Source organism: Tachyglossus aculeatus, chromosome X1 (assembly GCF_015852505.1).
Source record: "Tachyglossus aculeatus isolate mTacAcu1 chromosome X1, mTacAcu1.pri, whole genome shotgun sequence".
In the NCBI taxonomy this organism is placed as follows: Eukaryota; Metazoa; Chordata; class Mammalia; order Monotremata; family Tachyglossidae; genus Tachyglossus; species Tachyglossus aculeatus.
In genome coordinates this window covers 7,603,351-7,619,858 of record NC_052101.1, presented here as the reverse complement: position 1 = coordinate 7,619,858, position 16,508 = coordinate 7,603,351, and the positions used below count along the sequence as shown (strand labels likewise).

The window sequence follows — 16,508 nt, the reverse complement described above, 5'->3', positions numbered from 1 at the left end:
CGTGGCTCAGTGGAAAGAGCACCGGCTTGAGAGTCAGAGGTCACGGGTTCTAATCCCAACTCCACCACTTGTCAGCTGTGGGGTTTTGGGCAAGTCACTTCTCCATGCCACAGTGACCTCATCTGACAAATGGGGATTAAGACTGTGAGCCTCACGTGGGACAACCTGATCACCTTGTATCCTCCCAATATTTAAAACAGTGCTTTGCACATAGTAAGTGCTTAACAAATACCATTATTATTATGCTGTTGAGTCATCTCCAACCTTCAGCGACTCCGTGGACACATCTCTCCCAGAACGCCCCACTTCCATCTGCAATTGTTCCAGTAGTGGATCCCATAGAGTTTTCTTAGTCAAATTATAGAAGTGGTTTACCATTACCTTTTTCCGTGCAGTGCACAGTTGAGTTTTGACTTGTAGCAGATTGCCTTCCACTCATTAGCCACTGCCCAAGCTAGGAATGGAATGGACAGGCCTCTGCTTGACTCTCCCTCCGCTAGCCAAGACTGGTAGAGGACTGGAAACTCTCCAGGGGTGATTCTGAGGGGGTAATGAGTTTGTAACTTTCATTTAATGTTTATGGAACTCAATCAGTGCTTACTATGTGTAGAGTTGGTACAAACAGAGGTAGCAAGGCCTAGTGGACAGAACACGGTCCTGGGTGTCAGAAGGACCTGGCGTTCTAAAACTGGCTCCGCCACTAATCTCCTGGGTGACCTGGGGCAAGTCACTTCACTTCTCTGGCCCTCAGTTACCTCATCTGTAAAATGAGAATTAAGACTGTGAGCCCCATGTGGGACAGAGACTGTATCCAATCTGCTTTGCTTGTATCCTCCTCAGTGGTTAGAAGAGTGTTTTGTTGTCTGTCTCCCCCTTCTAGACTGTGAGCCCGTTGTTGGGTAGGGATTGTCTCAATCTGTTGCCGAATTGTACCTTCCAAGCACTTAGTACAGTGAGCCCCATGGGGGACAACCTGATTCCTTGTATCTACCTCAGTGCTTAGAACAGTGCTTGGCACATAATAAGTGCTCAAAAAATGCAACTGAATGAATGAATGAACAGTGTCTGGCACAGAGTAAGCAGTTAACAAATACCACAATTATTATTAAATTATGAGATTGGACACAGTCCCTGACCCACACAGGACTCTCAATTTATTTTACCCCATTTGATAGATGAGAAAATAGAGGCTCATGTAGGTTACGTGACTTGCCAGAGTTTGACATGTACATTCAGCTCTGTCCTAATCAATCAATCAGTCATATTTATTGAGCTCTTCCTGTGTGTGAGCAATGTACTAAACGCTTGGGAGTGTACAAGTGTTTACACTACCTACTTTTTCTGAAATGTCATTAGAGAACCAGGTCACTTTGACTATGGCATTTTGCCATATTAAAAGAAACTGTTTATACACACACCCGTGGTGGCAAAATGAGTAGGCACCATGGAGTGACTTTCCCTTAATGATAATAATAATAATAATAATAATAATAATAATAGCATTTGTTAAGTGCTTACTATGTGCCAAGCATTGTTCTAAGCGCTGAGGTAGATACAACGAATCAGGTTGTCCCACATTGGGGCTCACAGTCTTAATCCCCATTTTACAGATGAGGTCACTGAGGCACAGAGAAGTCAAGTGACTTGCCCAAAGTCACACAGCTGATCGATGGCAGAGCCGGGATTAGAACCCACAACGTCTGACTACCAAGCCCGGGCTCTTTCCACTAAGCCATGCTGCTTCTCCTAATCTACCTTAATAGGTAGATTTGTGAGGACACAAATTTCAAGTGATGGAGAAGTGAGTATATTTATATTCAAATTTTCTCTATAGAAATCAGAGGCTCTCCTTACCTCAGAAGAGTATCTTTAGCCATTGATCAACCAATCAATCAATTGTATTTATTGAGCGCTTACTGTGTGCAGAGCACTGTACTAAGCGCTTGGGAAGTACAAGTCGGCAACACATAGAGACAGTCCCTACCCAACAGCGGGCTCACAGTCTAGAAGGGGGAGACAGAGAACAAAACCAAACATACTAACAAAATAAAATAAATAGAATAGATATGTACAAGTAAGATAAATAAATAAATAAATAGAGTAATAAATATGTACAAACATACGGCTAGGAAGATGAGGAATTACAATGCCAACATGGAACAGTCTAAATAGTTAAGGAACTTTTCATGTGACCCTTCACCTTCTTCTTTTCACTCTGTCCATTCTTTTACCATTTCTGTATGACCTTTGTTTCCAAATGTGCATTTTCACAAGACACTATTTTCACATAGACCGTCGGTGCTTAGTACACTGCCTGGCACATAGTAAGCACTTAACAAATACCATTATTATTTAAGAAGCCCTTCTCTCTTTTATGAGCTAACAGAGAAAGGCAGAGGAAAATCTTCAGACATTTGGAATGAGAAAGACTAAAGAACCTCCCTCTATATGTCAATTGACGTTATATATTGAGTACTTACTATGTTGAGAGCACTGTACTAAGTGCTTGGGAGAGAACAACAGAGTTGGTAGATACATCCCCTGCCCATAGCAAACTTACAACCTAATTGTTCAATCTCACGTCTCACTGATAAAAGGAATATTTACAGAATGTCATTTCCATTTTCAACAGCAACTGTGACATTTATTCATTCAGTCAGTCATTTAATTGTATTTATTGAGCATTTACTGTGTGCAGAGCACTATACCAAGATACCAAGCACTTGGGAAAGTAGACTACAACAATAAACAGTGACAATCCTGCCCACAGTGAACTCACAGTCTAGAGGAGGGGAGACATTTATGAAGTGCTTACTATGTGCAAAGGACTAGGGTAGATAGAAGAAGATTATGAGATTGGCCACAATTCTTTCATAAAGGGACTCAGAATCTCTTTTATCTTCATTTTCAGATGAGGAAACTGAAGTATGTGGAGGTTAAGTGACTTTTCCACTGACCCCTTACCCAACACTTTCCCTCTGTCCTGGAACTCTTTTCCCCTTCAAATATGAAAGACCAACACTCTCCCCACCTTCAAAGTATTATTAAAAGCACACCTACTCCAAGAGGTCTTCCCTGACTAAGCCCTCATTTCAACTTTCCCTCTCCCTTCTGAGTCACCTATGCATTTATATCTGTACGTTTAAAGCAGATGATAACTCACCCACAGCATTTGTAGACATATCTCTAATTTCTTTTAATGTCTGTCTCCCCATTTAGATTGTAAATTACTTGTGGACAAGGAATGTGTCTACCAACTCTGTTGCCTTTCACTCTTCCAAGTGCTTAGTATAGTGCTCTGCACACAGTAAGTGCTCAGTAAATACCATTGATTGATTGAAGTTTCCATGTTTAATTAAAATAAATGGAAATTTTAACTAAGATATTTATGCAAATGTACAATTAAAATATTCTAGTATTTGGTCTCCCTCCCTGCCCTGCCATACACTCGCTATGTTCCAGAATACTCTCCCAAGCACTTAGTACGGGGCTTTACACACAGTAAGAGTTCAATAAATGCAACTCAATGACTGAATGAAGATTCATACTTCAGTAGGCTTATTTACATTATGGTCTATGGTGAATCCCCCTCTCTCCCTCTCTCTCCCTCTTTACTACTTTAATAGTTCAAAGGCTATTCTGCTTTACTCTTCTAGTGCTTTGGAGTAAATATGAACTTTGTAAGAAACTCTTTATAAGAAAAGATTTTACAGTCACGTAGTGGTATTGCCCACTGTACTTACACAACTTGATGCAAAATGACACCAATAATAATAATAATAATAATAATAGTATTTGTTAAGCACTTACTATGTGCAAAGCACTGTTCTAAGCACTGGGAGGATACAAGGTGATCAGGTTGTCTCACATGGGGCTCATGGTCTTAATCCCCATTTTACAGATGAGGTAACTGAGGCACAGAGAAGTTAAGTAACTTGCCCAAAGTCACACAGCTGACAATTAACAAATGGAGTTGAACAATCCAAATTTCTGAGTAACACTGGAGAGGAAATTGAAGGCGTGGCTTCCAGAGAGAGGAATAGTGACAAAATAATGAATCATTTAACAAAATCAAGCACAGAGTGAGTAACAACACTTCCTTCCTGTCAGGACCAAATGTGGAGGTGTGAGAGAATAGGGGAGTGATCAACTGTCACCCTCTCTAGACTGCAAGCTCTTTGTGGGCAGGGAACATGTCTACCAACTCTACTATACTGTCCTCACCCAAGTGCTTAATACAGTGTCAATAAATATGTTTGACTGATCAACTAAACTTAACCACAAAGAAAGAGCAGCGCAACACTTTATGATGTGAAACAATTGACAATATGTTGCCTGAAAATAATGCAACTCTAGAAGTTGGTAAATATCTATTATTAAAGATCCCTTGAGTTTTCTCATGACTTTTGAGAATAAGGACACACACTGAATGTTTAGTGAAACAGGTCCTAGAAGGACTTTGACTAATGCCTACATAGTTTCTAGTTCGGTATGTGCAGGGAAGTTGTCTGCGAATTCGATTGTATTGTACTTTCCCAAGCGAATAGTACATTACTCTGCACATAGTAAGTGCTCAATAAATACCATTCATTGATTACTTACTGAGTCCTCAGGTTGCATTTCCTTGCTTCTGTACTTTCAGAAAGATGAGATCTGAACAAGACAGAGATTTTGTGGAAGACTTTAGACAAGGTTGCAAGATACACAAATATTCATTCATTCTATCATATCTATTGAGTGCTTACTGTGTACAGAGCACTGTACTAAGCACTTGGGAAGTACAAGTTGGCAACATATGGAGAAGGTCCCTACCCAACAGCGGGCTCACAGTCTAGAAGGGGGCGACAGACAACAACACAAAACAAAATAAATAGAATAGTAAATATGTACAAGTAAAATAAATAAAGTAATAAATCTGTACAAACATATATACGGGTGCTGTGGGGAGGGGAAGGAGGTAGGGTGGAGGGGGATGCGGAGGGGGAGGAGGGAGAGAGGAAGGACGGGGCTCAGTCTGGTTTATGGTTTACAAATATTACAGTAAACCATAAAAAAAACTATTATGGGGCCCAATCTCTTCACAGTCTCTTAACCATCTAAAACAGTCTTTCTTTGTGCTCTGTTTTCTCATTGTTCTCTTTTGAAGTGTCATAGCCAAAGAAAATGATCTGGATAGATATCTTTATTTCAGTGGGATTCACTGAGCCTCTACTATCATTTAGGGAACATTCATTATGAAGTAGAAGACATGATCCCCAGCTTCTAAAGCTTTCAGTCTAATAATAATAATAGTGATAATGATGGCATTTGTTAGGCGCTTACTATCTAAGTGCTGGGATGGATACAAGCAGATCAAGTTGGGCACAGTCCCTGTCCCACTTGGGCTCTCACAGTTTCAACTCCCATTTTACTGTGGAGATAACTGAGGCACAGAGCCGTGGAGTGACTTGCCCAAGGTCACACAGCAGACAAGTGGAGGAGCTGGGATTAGAACCCATGACCTTCTGACTCACAGGACCGTGCTGTATCCACCATGTCATGCTGTTAATGTCTAATGTCAGAGATTGCGAATGTTAGACCCAATTGACTTTTAACAATTGCGTTATCTCTGCTTTTGTTGAATATTCAGCAGCAGCAGGCAGGCCCTAGCACAGGCCAGAGAGTCAGAGGACACCTGAGCAGCTGGTCCTCAGGATGGGACAACCTGATCACTTTATATCCCCCCAGTGCTTAGAACAGTGCTTGGCACATAGTAAGCTCTTAACAAATGCCATTATTATTATTACCACTGGCCCACTGGGGCTCCATCATTCATTCATTCATTCAGTTGTATTTATTGAGCACTTACTGTGTGCAGAGCACTGGACTAAGCGCTTGGGAAGTACAAGTTGGCAACATATAGAGACGGACCCTACCCAACAGCGGGCTCACAGCCTAGAAGGGGGAGGCAGACAACAAAACAAAACATATTAACAAAATAAAATTAATAGAATAAATATGTACAAGTAAAATAAATAGAGTAATAAATATGTACAAACATATATACATATATACAGGTGCTGTGGGGAGGGGAAGGAGGTAAGGCGTGGGGGATGGGGAGGGGGAGGAGGGGGAGCTCCTCCTCAATCAATTAATCAATCATATTTATTGAGCGCTTACTATGTGCAGAGCACTGTACTAAGCGCTTGGGAAGTACAAATTGGCAACATATAGAGACAGTCCCTACCCAACATTGGGCTCACAGTCTAAAAGGGGGAGACAGAGAACAAAACCAAACCTACTAACAAAATAAAATAAATAGAATAGATATGTACAAGTGAAATAAATAAATAAATAAATAATCCTCCTACTTTATCTGGCGATTCTCCCATTACAACCCACCCTGCCCAGTTCGCACCCCTAACTTCAACTTACTGATGGTAGTTACATTTTGGGTTTCTTGATACCCAACTTCCTCTTTCCCCATGACCCTTTCCAGAGTCCCATAACCAACCTCTGATCTACCTCCACACATCACTATCTTCCTTCTTTCCCATAAAGCTTGATTGACGAGAATAAATTATTGAATGCATTGTCCACTGCTCTCCTTGCATAACGTGGGAAGGATTTTCATTCCTTTATTCTTCGGAGCGGAAGACCTAGGAGTGGTCAGGAATGGATTGTCTCCTGAAGGAAACCGTGATGTGTCTCCATTTCTGATTCCAGGAGCGGCTGGCAAAGATCAGATTGTAAGCGGTGTGGCTTAGTGGAAAGAACACAGGCGTGGAAGTCAGAAGGAACTAAGTTTTAATTCTGGTTCCACCACATGTCTGCTGTGTGACCTTGGGCAAATCGCTTCACTTATCCGGGCCTCAGTTACGTTATCTGGAAAATGGGGATTAAGACTGTGAACCCCATGTGGGACAGGGACTGTGTCCAACCCAATGAGCCTATATCTACCCCAGTGCTTAGAACAGTGCTCGACACATAGTAAGTGCTTAACAGATACCATCATTATTATTATTATCATGACTTTATGCCAAAATTGACCTTTCTGTCTGTCCTATTCAGCAGCTCTTGACGGTCACAATCCAGACCAGGAACGACATTGGATGTGAAGAGGAGAAACGTCCATTTCTGAGTAAACCTTGTACTCTAAAGGGTGTCTGTCAGCTCAGCTCAGAGAACGCACCCTGTGTGCAAACACCTGCGTTTCCTAGAATGATTCACCTCGATCTTATCAGAACTGTGCTCTTCTGTGCAATGTATCGGTTGATTTAACAAACTAGTGACCACGATTCAGGAGGCCGGACAATCAGAATCCCCAGACAGTGCTCAACATGTGCTAGTTTTCCTTCCTCATTAAAAGGGGAAAATTCCTACAGAGAATAATTGAAGCAAGAAGGAGACTGTTTTTGTATTCTCCTTATGCATCGATTAGGGATGTTTTATTGGGAGAAAATGCTGGCTACCTCAGATTACATAATCAGTGCACTAATGCCTCTGATTTTTCCTTCCATCACTTTCTGAGGGTGAGAAAATTTTCGCCTCTAGTCGTGATTGGAATTGGGAGCCGAGATGTCAATAGAAGTCAGAAGTAGACTAGGCTGTAAGCTCATCGTGGGAGGGGAAATGTGTCTGTTTTATTGTTGTATTGTACTTTCACGATCACTTAGTACGGTGCTCTACACACAGTAAGTGCTCAAATAAATACGACTCACTGACAAGTAAAGATATACAGAAAAACTGCCACTAAAACATAAGTACCCTTTATGAAAAAGCATTTTAAATGGCCAAATGGATAAAATGTGGCATACGGTTTTCTACCCAAGAATAGATCCCCCTCCAGGGTCTCATGATTTACACTCTTCCTGCTGCTTTCTTCATGGCTGTTCTGCCGTGCAGAAGTTTGAAAGTGCCGTGGAGCTGGGAGGGGCATTTCGGGGTCAAACGTTGTTAAGTGCCCAAACAATGTGATAGAATTTCCCCTATAATAATAATAATGACATTTATTAAATGCTTACTATGTGCAAAGCACCCAGTGGGGAGGTTACAAGGTGATCAGGTTGTTCCACGGGGTGCTCACAGTCTTAATCCCCAATTTACAGATGGGGTAACTGAGGCCCAGAGAAGTGAAGTGACTTGCCCAAAGTCACACAGCTGACAATTGATGGAGCTAGGATTTGAACCCATGACCTCTGACTTCAAAGCCCATGCTCTTTACATTGAACCACGCCGCCCCTGTTTCCCACCCATCCTCTCACCAGCTCCCCTAACAGGTATAGGGTGGGAGATAGGGGAAAAACCCTGGAATTTGGGGGGTTTTGTCTTTTTTTACGGTCTTACTGTGGAAAGATTGTAGCAGATTGGCACCAGTTGATGTTAGTTTGGCAAGCCGAGTAGTGTGGCATAAAATCATGGTGGGCAGGGATTGTGTCTGTTTATTGTTCTATTCCACTCTCCCAAGCACTTAGTACAGTGCTGTACACAGTGAGTGTTCAGTTAATAAGATTGAATGAATTGAATGAATAGTGGCTAAGCTTACAAAGACTGTAAGCTCGTCATGGGCAGGGAATGTGTCTGTTTATTGTTCTACTGTACTCTCTCAAGCGCTTAGTACAGGCCTCTGCACACAATACGTACTCAATAAATACAACTAAATGAATTGAATGAACAGTGGAAAGGGCACAGAGAATGAAAGTTCGTTGTGGGCAGGGAATGTGCCTGTTTATAATTATTAATAATAATAATAATAATGGCAATTGTTAAGCACTTACTATGTGCAAAGCACTTTTCTAAGCACTGGGGAGGATACAAGGTGATCGGATTGTCCCACGTGGGACTCCCCATTTTACAGATGAGGTCACTGAGGCACAGAAAAGTGAAGTGACTTGCCCAAAGTCACACAGCTGACAATAGGCAAAGCCGGGATTTGAACCCATGAACTCTGACTCCCAAGCCCGGGCTCTTTCCATTGAGCCATGCTGCTTCTCGCTGCTTCTGTTTATTGTTATATTGCACTCTCCCAAGTGCCTAGTACAGTGCCATGCACACAGTTAGCCCTGAATAAATACGATCGAATGAATGAAATTGAATGGGAAACCAGGAGAACTGGATTTTAATTCTGACTCTGCGCTTGCCTGCTGAATGATCTTGCACAAATCACTTAACTTCTGTGGGCCCGTTTCCTCAAATGTAACTTCTCCTTCTCTCGTAGACTGGGAATCCCATATGGAATGGGGGATTCATTCATTTATTGATTTATTTTTAATGGCCTTTGTTAAGCCCTTACTATATGCCAGGCACTGTAGTAAGCCCTGGAGCAGATACAAGCTGATGAAGTTGGACACAGTCCATGACCCCCATGGGGCTCACTGTCTTCAACCCCATTTGACGGATGAGGGCTGTGAGGCATCAGAGAAGTTAAGTGATTTGCCCAAGGTCCCACAGCCGAAAAGTGGGGAAGCCGGGATTAGAACTCAGGTCCTTCTGAGTTCCAGACCCATGTGCTCTACACAAGGGCATGGATTTTCTCTGACTGTATTGTAATAATAAGAATTGTGGCAATTGTTAAGCACTTACTATGTGTCAGTACCCGCCCCAGGATTTAGTACAGTGCTTAGCGTTTACTTAATGCTTAACAAATACCATTAACACCTAGTGGAAAGAGCACAGCCTTGGAAATCATAGGACCTGGATTCTAATCTGGACTCCGCCGATTGCTTGTGTGACCTTCGGGAAGTCACTTAACTTCCCAATGCCTCAGTTTCCTCATCGGTAAAATGGGGATGAAATCCTCCTTCCTCCTACTTAGACTGCGAGCCCTGTATGGGACAGGGACTTTGTCCAAACTGATAAACTTGTAACTACCCCAGCACTTACAACAGTGCTTGATGTATTAGTAAGTGCTTAACAAATATCATTAAAAAAATTCAAACGCCGCAACTATAATTGGGTTATGAACTCACTAAAGGTAGGGATGTATCTTCTATTTCCTCTATAATGCCAAACATCATCTAGTAGAGTCGTTTGTAAACAGCAAGCACTTACTAAAACCCTCTGGTTTTCTCTGAGTGGGGCTCTAAGTGACATGTGATCTCCTACTCTGGTCAATCATTCAATCAACTGTATTTACTGAACACCTACCAGTTATAATAATATTAATGATAATGATGGTATTTGTTAAGTGCTTACTATGTGCCAAACACCGTTCTAAGCACTGAATCCGAGCACTGTATGAAGTGCTTGGGAGAGGTCAATAGAATTTGTAAATAATAAATAAATAAATAATGATGGCATTTATTAAGCACTTACTATGTGTAAAGCACTGTTTTAAGCATTAGGGAGGTTACAAGGTGATCAGGTTGTCCCACAGGGGGCTCACAGTCAATCCCCATTTTACAGATGAGGTAACTGAGGCACAGAGAAGTTAAGTGACTTACCCAAAGTCACACAGCTGACAATTGGCAGAGCTGGGATTCGAACCTCTGACTCCAAAGTCCGGGCTCTTTCCACTGAGTCATGCTGCTTCCCTATAGAAATGATCCCTGCCACCAATGAGTTGCTGATCTAACAGGGAAGTTAGTTTTTTTTAATGGTATTTATTAAGCGCTTATTATAGTCCTGGAGCTCTACTAAGCTCTGGAGTAGATACAAAGTTAGACAAAGTTCATGTCCCACATGGGCTTACAGTCTTAATCCCCATTTTACAGATGGAGTAACTAAGGCACAGAGAAGTGAAGTGACTTGTCCAAGGTCACACAGCAGACAAGTCACAGAGCTGGGGTTCGAACCCTGGTCCTCTGACTTCCAGGGCTTCGCTCTTTCCACCAGGCCACCCTGTTTCTTAAATGTTGCCAAGTGATTCCCCTTCGAAGTTATTTATTATTTCTTAAATGATGCATAGAGGAGTTAGCTCAGATCCTTTGACTTTCAGAATAAAAACAAGGACATACTTTGCGTCCATTTGGCATCAACCAATGTCTTAAATTCAAATGTGGCACCAACTGGATTCTTCGTCTTCCCTCATCCTCTAGACTGTAAACTCCTTGTACCCTCCCAAGAGCTCAGTACAGTGCGCGCAGTAAGCACTCAATAAATACGACTGATTTGATCTTCCCTTCTAAAGTTCCTCCTTTGCATCCCATCTTTTCCTATTGCCTGTTCCTCTCTTCCTTAACTTTGTAGATAAGGTTTCTGATTTCACTCAATCAGAGAAGCAGCATGGCTCAGTAGAGAAGCAGCATGGCTCAGTGGAAAGAGCATGGGCTTTGGAGTCAGAGGTCATGGGTTCAAATCCTGCTCCGCCAATTGCCAGCTGTGTGACTTTGGGCAAGTCACATAACTTCTCTGTGCCTCAGTTACCTCATCTGGAAAATGGGGATTAAGACTGTGAGCCCCATGTGGGACAACCTGATCACCTTGTAACCTCCCCAGCACTTAGAACAGTGCCTTGCACATAGTAAGCACTTAATAAATGCTATAAAAAAATCATGTAACTACTCTGGTGAAAGAAATTGGATGAAAAAAACATAGGCTGCTGCTTCACAAGTAGAACTGTTCTTTATAAATCTAATCCTCTGCTTATATGTCTTTCTGACCTCCCAAAGCAGTCAATCAACCAATTGACCAGTGGTATTTATTGAGCACTTACTGTGTGCAGAACACTGTCTTACGGTGTGCAGAGCACTGTAATATGCCCTTGGGAGAGCACAAGAGAAGCAGTGAGGCCTGTGGAAAGAGTACAGACTTGAGAGTCAGAGGACCTAGGTTCTAATCCCTACTCTGTCACAAATCTGCTGTGCGACCTTGGTCAAATCACTTCACTTCTCCGGTCCTCAGCTACCTCATCTGTAAAATGGGAATTAAATTCTACTCCCCTGTATTTAGACTGTGAGCCCCATGTGGGACAGGGACTGTGTCCAACATAATTAACTTGAATCTACCCCAGAACAGTGTTTGGTACATAGTAAGTGCTTAATAAGGAACATAATTATTATCGTGATAATTATTGCGATATAACAGAGTTGGGTAGACACATTCCCTGCCAGTGACGAGCTTACGGTCTGCAGAAAACTCCAGTGCAGTCGACATTTCCAGTGAAGAGGGTGAAGGATATAGAATTTGACTCCTATCAAACTCCTGCACTTCCATAGAATAGAACATGAAAAAAGCACTTACACTGATAATGACTCAAGAACTGACTCAGGACTTCATGCGTTTGTTTAACCAGACAAATCGCTCCACCAAGAATGTGGATTGCTAGTGGGGGAGGTAGAGGAATGGTAATGTAACTACTTAGCATGCCTGAGTCCAATCCATTTTCAGAATTAACCAGAGAAGTGCTCTGCACACAGCAAGCGCTCGATAAATACCATTGATTGATTGACCGAACGCAGAGTGAAGCCCTTTTAGTTTCATTTTGCACTTGCATCGGTTCAAGTTTTCAACCAAGCTCGGGGAACGAAATGATGAAAGCACCAGCAGAAAAATTGTTCCCCAAATGACCAACTTTGCACGTAGTAAGCGCTCAATAAATACGACTGATGATGATGCTCGTTTTTCTATGGAAAATACAACCCACACCTCCTGTAGCTCGTAGTTTCTGACATCTGTATGTTTACAAACTCCTATAAGAAGAACAGCCTAGTCTAATGACCTCATCAGGACCTGGTCACCAGACAGAATAATTGGACTTTGAACCCTTTCATTACAAGGAAGCTTTGGACATTGTAACACAGTGATAAAAATAAACCTTTCAGTGTACAAAACTATAAATATCCTTAGGCATAATGTTTGGAGTTACTACAGCTAAGTCCTCCATCTCAGAATGCAGATGGTGTGTGTTTTTGCATAGTTCAAAGTTGTCGATGTGCTGGTTTTGTCCATTTTCACAAGGGAATGTGCCTGTTTCTTGTAGTCTGTACTCTCCCAAGCGCTTAGTACAGTGCTCTGAATGCAGTAAGCGCTCAATAAATATGATCGAATGGGTGGACTTTATAAACCAGCTTTCTCTGGGGATTTTGAAGTGCTTTTTGGTAGTGTCCAGTTTGTCTTCATCCTGCAGTGGGGAGAAGGGGGTGGGGGAGGTTATTTTATTTGCCAGACTTGGAGACACAGGGAAGGTCAGTGGGCTCCCTGCTCTGCAATTCGATGGGAAATCCAGGAATAAGATCTGAAGCTTCCCAACTCCGATTGATAGCCGGGACCCAAAGCTAGTTTTCTTTCTCCTCCGTTCTGTAGAATGCCGAATATCCTACTGCTTAGCCCCGAGAAGAATTTGCTACAATACTTCTTTCTGAGAGTAGCAGAAAGAGCTAAATCTATTGGTTGGTGTCCATATGGGACACGGACAGCATGCAACTTAATGGACCCCAGCACTTGGAACAGTGCTTACTGAATACCACAAAAAGAAAAAAAACATTTTTGCAACGGTATTTTAAAATTGTCTTAATCTTTTTGGACCGTAATTCTTTTAACAGGGCCCTTTAATGGGTAGTAATTATGGTAGTAGTGGTAGTAGTAGCCGTAATGGTATTTATTAAGCACCTGCTGATTGTAGTGCGTTGTACTAAGCACTTGGGAAAGTAACCCAGAGCAAAAGACACATTTCGTGCCCACAAGGAGTGTGCAACTTAATGGATCGTGATGGCATCTTTAGAGAATTAAAGTGGAAATGTGGAAGACTTAAATGAACAAGTCAGGGCAAAATTTTCAACCACAGGGGTTCCCTAGCTCTCAAAATGAATTACACAACTACAAACTACATTCTGTGAAAAAGTGAACACTTTATAGAGTATTTAGTGCAGGAGTTATCTAAAAAATGGAGTAGCTTGACAAGTATTTTTTTAAAGTTACCTGGAAAATGCATGTTTTAAATTGCCTTGATGCACTATTGGATATTCTTCTCTATGGTACAGTGGAAAAATAGGTCCAAACAATAAAATGGAAAGTTACACTGATTATACACTTTCTAAAAATAAATATATAGATATACTCAAAGTCCTCTCCACATAAAAATCAATTACAAAAAATACAATATTTACAAAACACAAAATACACATATAATACAAAACAAGTTGAATATTGTGAATACAGTTTTGAACAAAAAGGCTTCCTCACCAAACTCACCTTTCGCTTCCCTTCCCTTATAATAATAATAATAATAATGATGATGGTATTTAAGTGCTTACTATGTGCAAAGCACTGTTCTAAGCACTGGGGAGATTATAAGGTGATCAGGTTGTCCCATGAGGGGCTCACAGTCTTAATCCTCATTTTACAGATGAGGTAACTGAGGCCCAGAGAAGTTAAGTGACTGGCCCAAAGTCACACAGCTGACAATTGGCCGAGCCGTGATTTGAACCCCTGACCTCTGACTCCTTACTTTGGTTCTGATTTTTGTAAAACACATCAAATCCCGGCTCCACCACCTAATAATAACTGTGGTACTTATGTGCATTTTCCAGAGAAGTGAAGTGACTGGATCAAGGTCACACAGCAGAGAGGCGGTGGAGCCGGGCCTGTGCTCTATACATTAAGACATGCTGCCTGTCTCCTGTGTTACCTTGGGCAAGTCGATTCACTAAATCATGGGGATTTAGTCTGTGAGCCCCATGTGGGACATGGACTGTGTCCAACCTGATTAACATATATCTACCCCCGGAGCCTAGTACAGTGTCAGGTACATAGTAAGCACTTAACAAATACCATAAAAAAGAGAAAAACTTGAAAGTGCTGTTTGGTGAACAACCTCCAAAGGTTGTCGCCTGTCCTGTAGTAGTATCTGGTATCTCGTATGACCAAACTGGCTGATGATGACCTTTCTTTGCTGAAACAATAGTAATAATGATAATAATAATCATACTCATTAAGTGCTCACTCTGTGCCAAGCACTGTTCTAAGCCCTGGGGTAATAATAATAATAATAATGGTATTTGTTAGGTGCTATGTGTAAATCACTGTTCAAAGCACTTGGGGGGGATACAAAGTGATCAGGTTGTCCCATGTGGGGCTTACAGTCTTAATCCCCATTTTACAGATGAAGGAACTGAGGCACAGAGAAGTGAAATGACTTGCCCAAGGTCACACAGCTGACAAGTGGAGGAGCCGGGATTCATAGATACAAGCTAATCGGGTTGGATGCAGTCCCTGTCCCACATGAGGCTCACACTCTTATCCCTATTTTACAGATGAGGTAACTGAGGCCTAGAGAAGTGAACTAACTTGCTCAAGGTCCCACAGCAGTCAAGGGGCAGGGCCGGGATTAGAATCCAGGTCCTTCTGACCTCCAGGCCCGTGCTCTATTCATTAAGCCACGCCACTTCTCCAGCCCCTGTATCCATGGATACAGATGGGATCCAGAGCTAGATCCCAATCCGGGCAAGTCACTTCACTTCTCTGGGCCTCAGTTCCCTCATCTGCCAAATGGGGTTTAAGTCTGTGAGCCCCATGTGGGACAGGGACTGCGTCCAACCCGATTTTGCTTGTATCCACCCTAGTGCTTAGTACAGTGCCTGACACATAGTAAGCGCTTAACAAGTACCATAATTATTATTGTTATTATTATAAAGAATAAGGGGGGACGGGCCTGGCTGCTATACTGACAAGCCATTCCTTGTCTCCATTCCTGAAAGTTCTCCCAGCTCTGGGAGAACCTCTGGAACTTCTAGGGTGAGAGTTCAAGAAGCACCGTGGTTCAGTGGAAAGAGCCCGGGCTTTGGAGTCAGAGGTCATTGGTTCAAATCCCGGCTCCGCCAATTGGCAGCTGTGTGACCTTGGGCAAGTCACTTAACTTCTCTTGGCCTCAGTTATCTCATCTGTAAAATGGGGATTAAGACTGTGAGCCCCCCGTGAGACAACCTGATCACCTTGTAACTTTCCCAGTGCTTAGAACAGTGCTTTGCACATAGTAAGCCCTTAATAAATGCCATCAAAAAAAAAAAAAGGGCCCAGATTCTTATCCCGGCTCTGTCCATGTCTGCTGTGTGACCTTGGTCAATTCACTTCACTTTTCTGTGCCTCAGTTACCTCATTTGCAAAACAAGGATTATGATTCTGAGCCCTCTATGGGACAGGGACTGTATCCAACCTGATTAGCTTAGCTCTACCCCAGAGTTTAGAATGGTGCCTTGAACATAATAAGCACTTAACAAATACCACAGTTATTATTGTTAGATGTCTGTTCCCCCTGGAGTTGAGGGTCATAAACAGAGAGAGGCCACTGTTCACGTATCCTAGATCATTCTGCTCTCCTGGACCCTTTTCTGGGGAAAAATATAATAATAATAATAATAATAGCATTGATTAAGCACTTACTATGTGCAAAGCACTGTTCTAAGAGCTGGGGAGGTTACAAGGTGATCAGGTTGTCCCAAGGGGGCTCACAGTCTTAATCCCCATTTTACAGATAAGGTACTCAGGCCCAGAGAAGTTAAGTGACTTGCCCAAAGTCACACAGCTGACAATTGGCGGAACCAGGATTTGAACCTATCATCTCTGACTCCAAAGCCCGTTCTCTTTCCATTGAG

General features: G+C 42.2%; 1 non-coding gene across 1 annotated transcript; it reads right to left on the bottom strand.

Moving 5' to 3' along the window:
• Positions 1–412: 412 nt before the first annotated feature.
• On the bottom strand, positions 413–550 carry LOC119920577. The gene has a single exon (XR_005448311.1). It is a non-coding gene; the product is annotated as a small nucleolar RNA SNORA7 (small nucleolar RNA).
• Between the last annotated feature and the right edge of the window lie 15,958 nt (positions 551–16,508).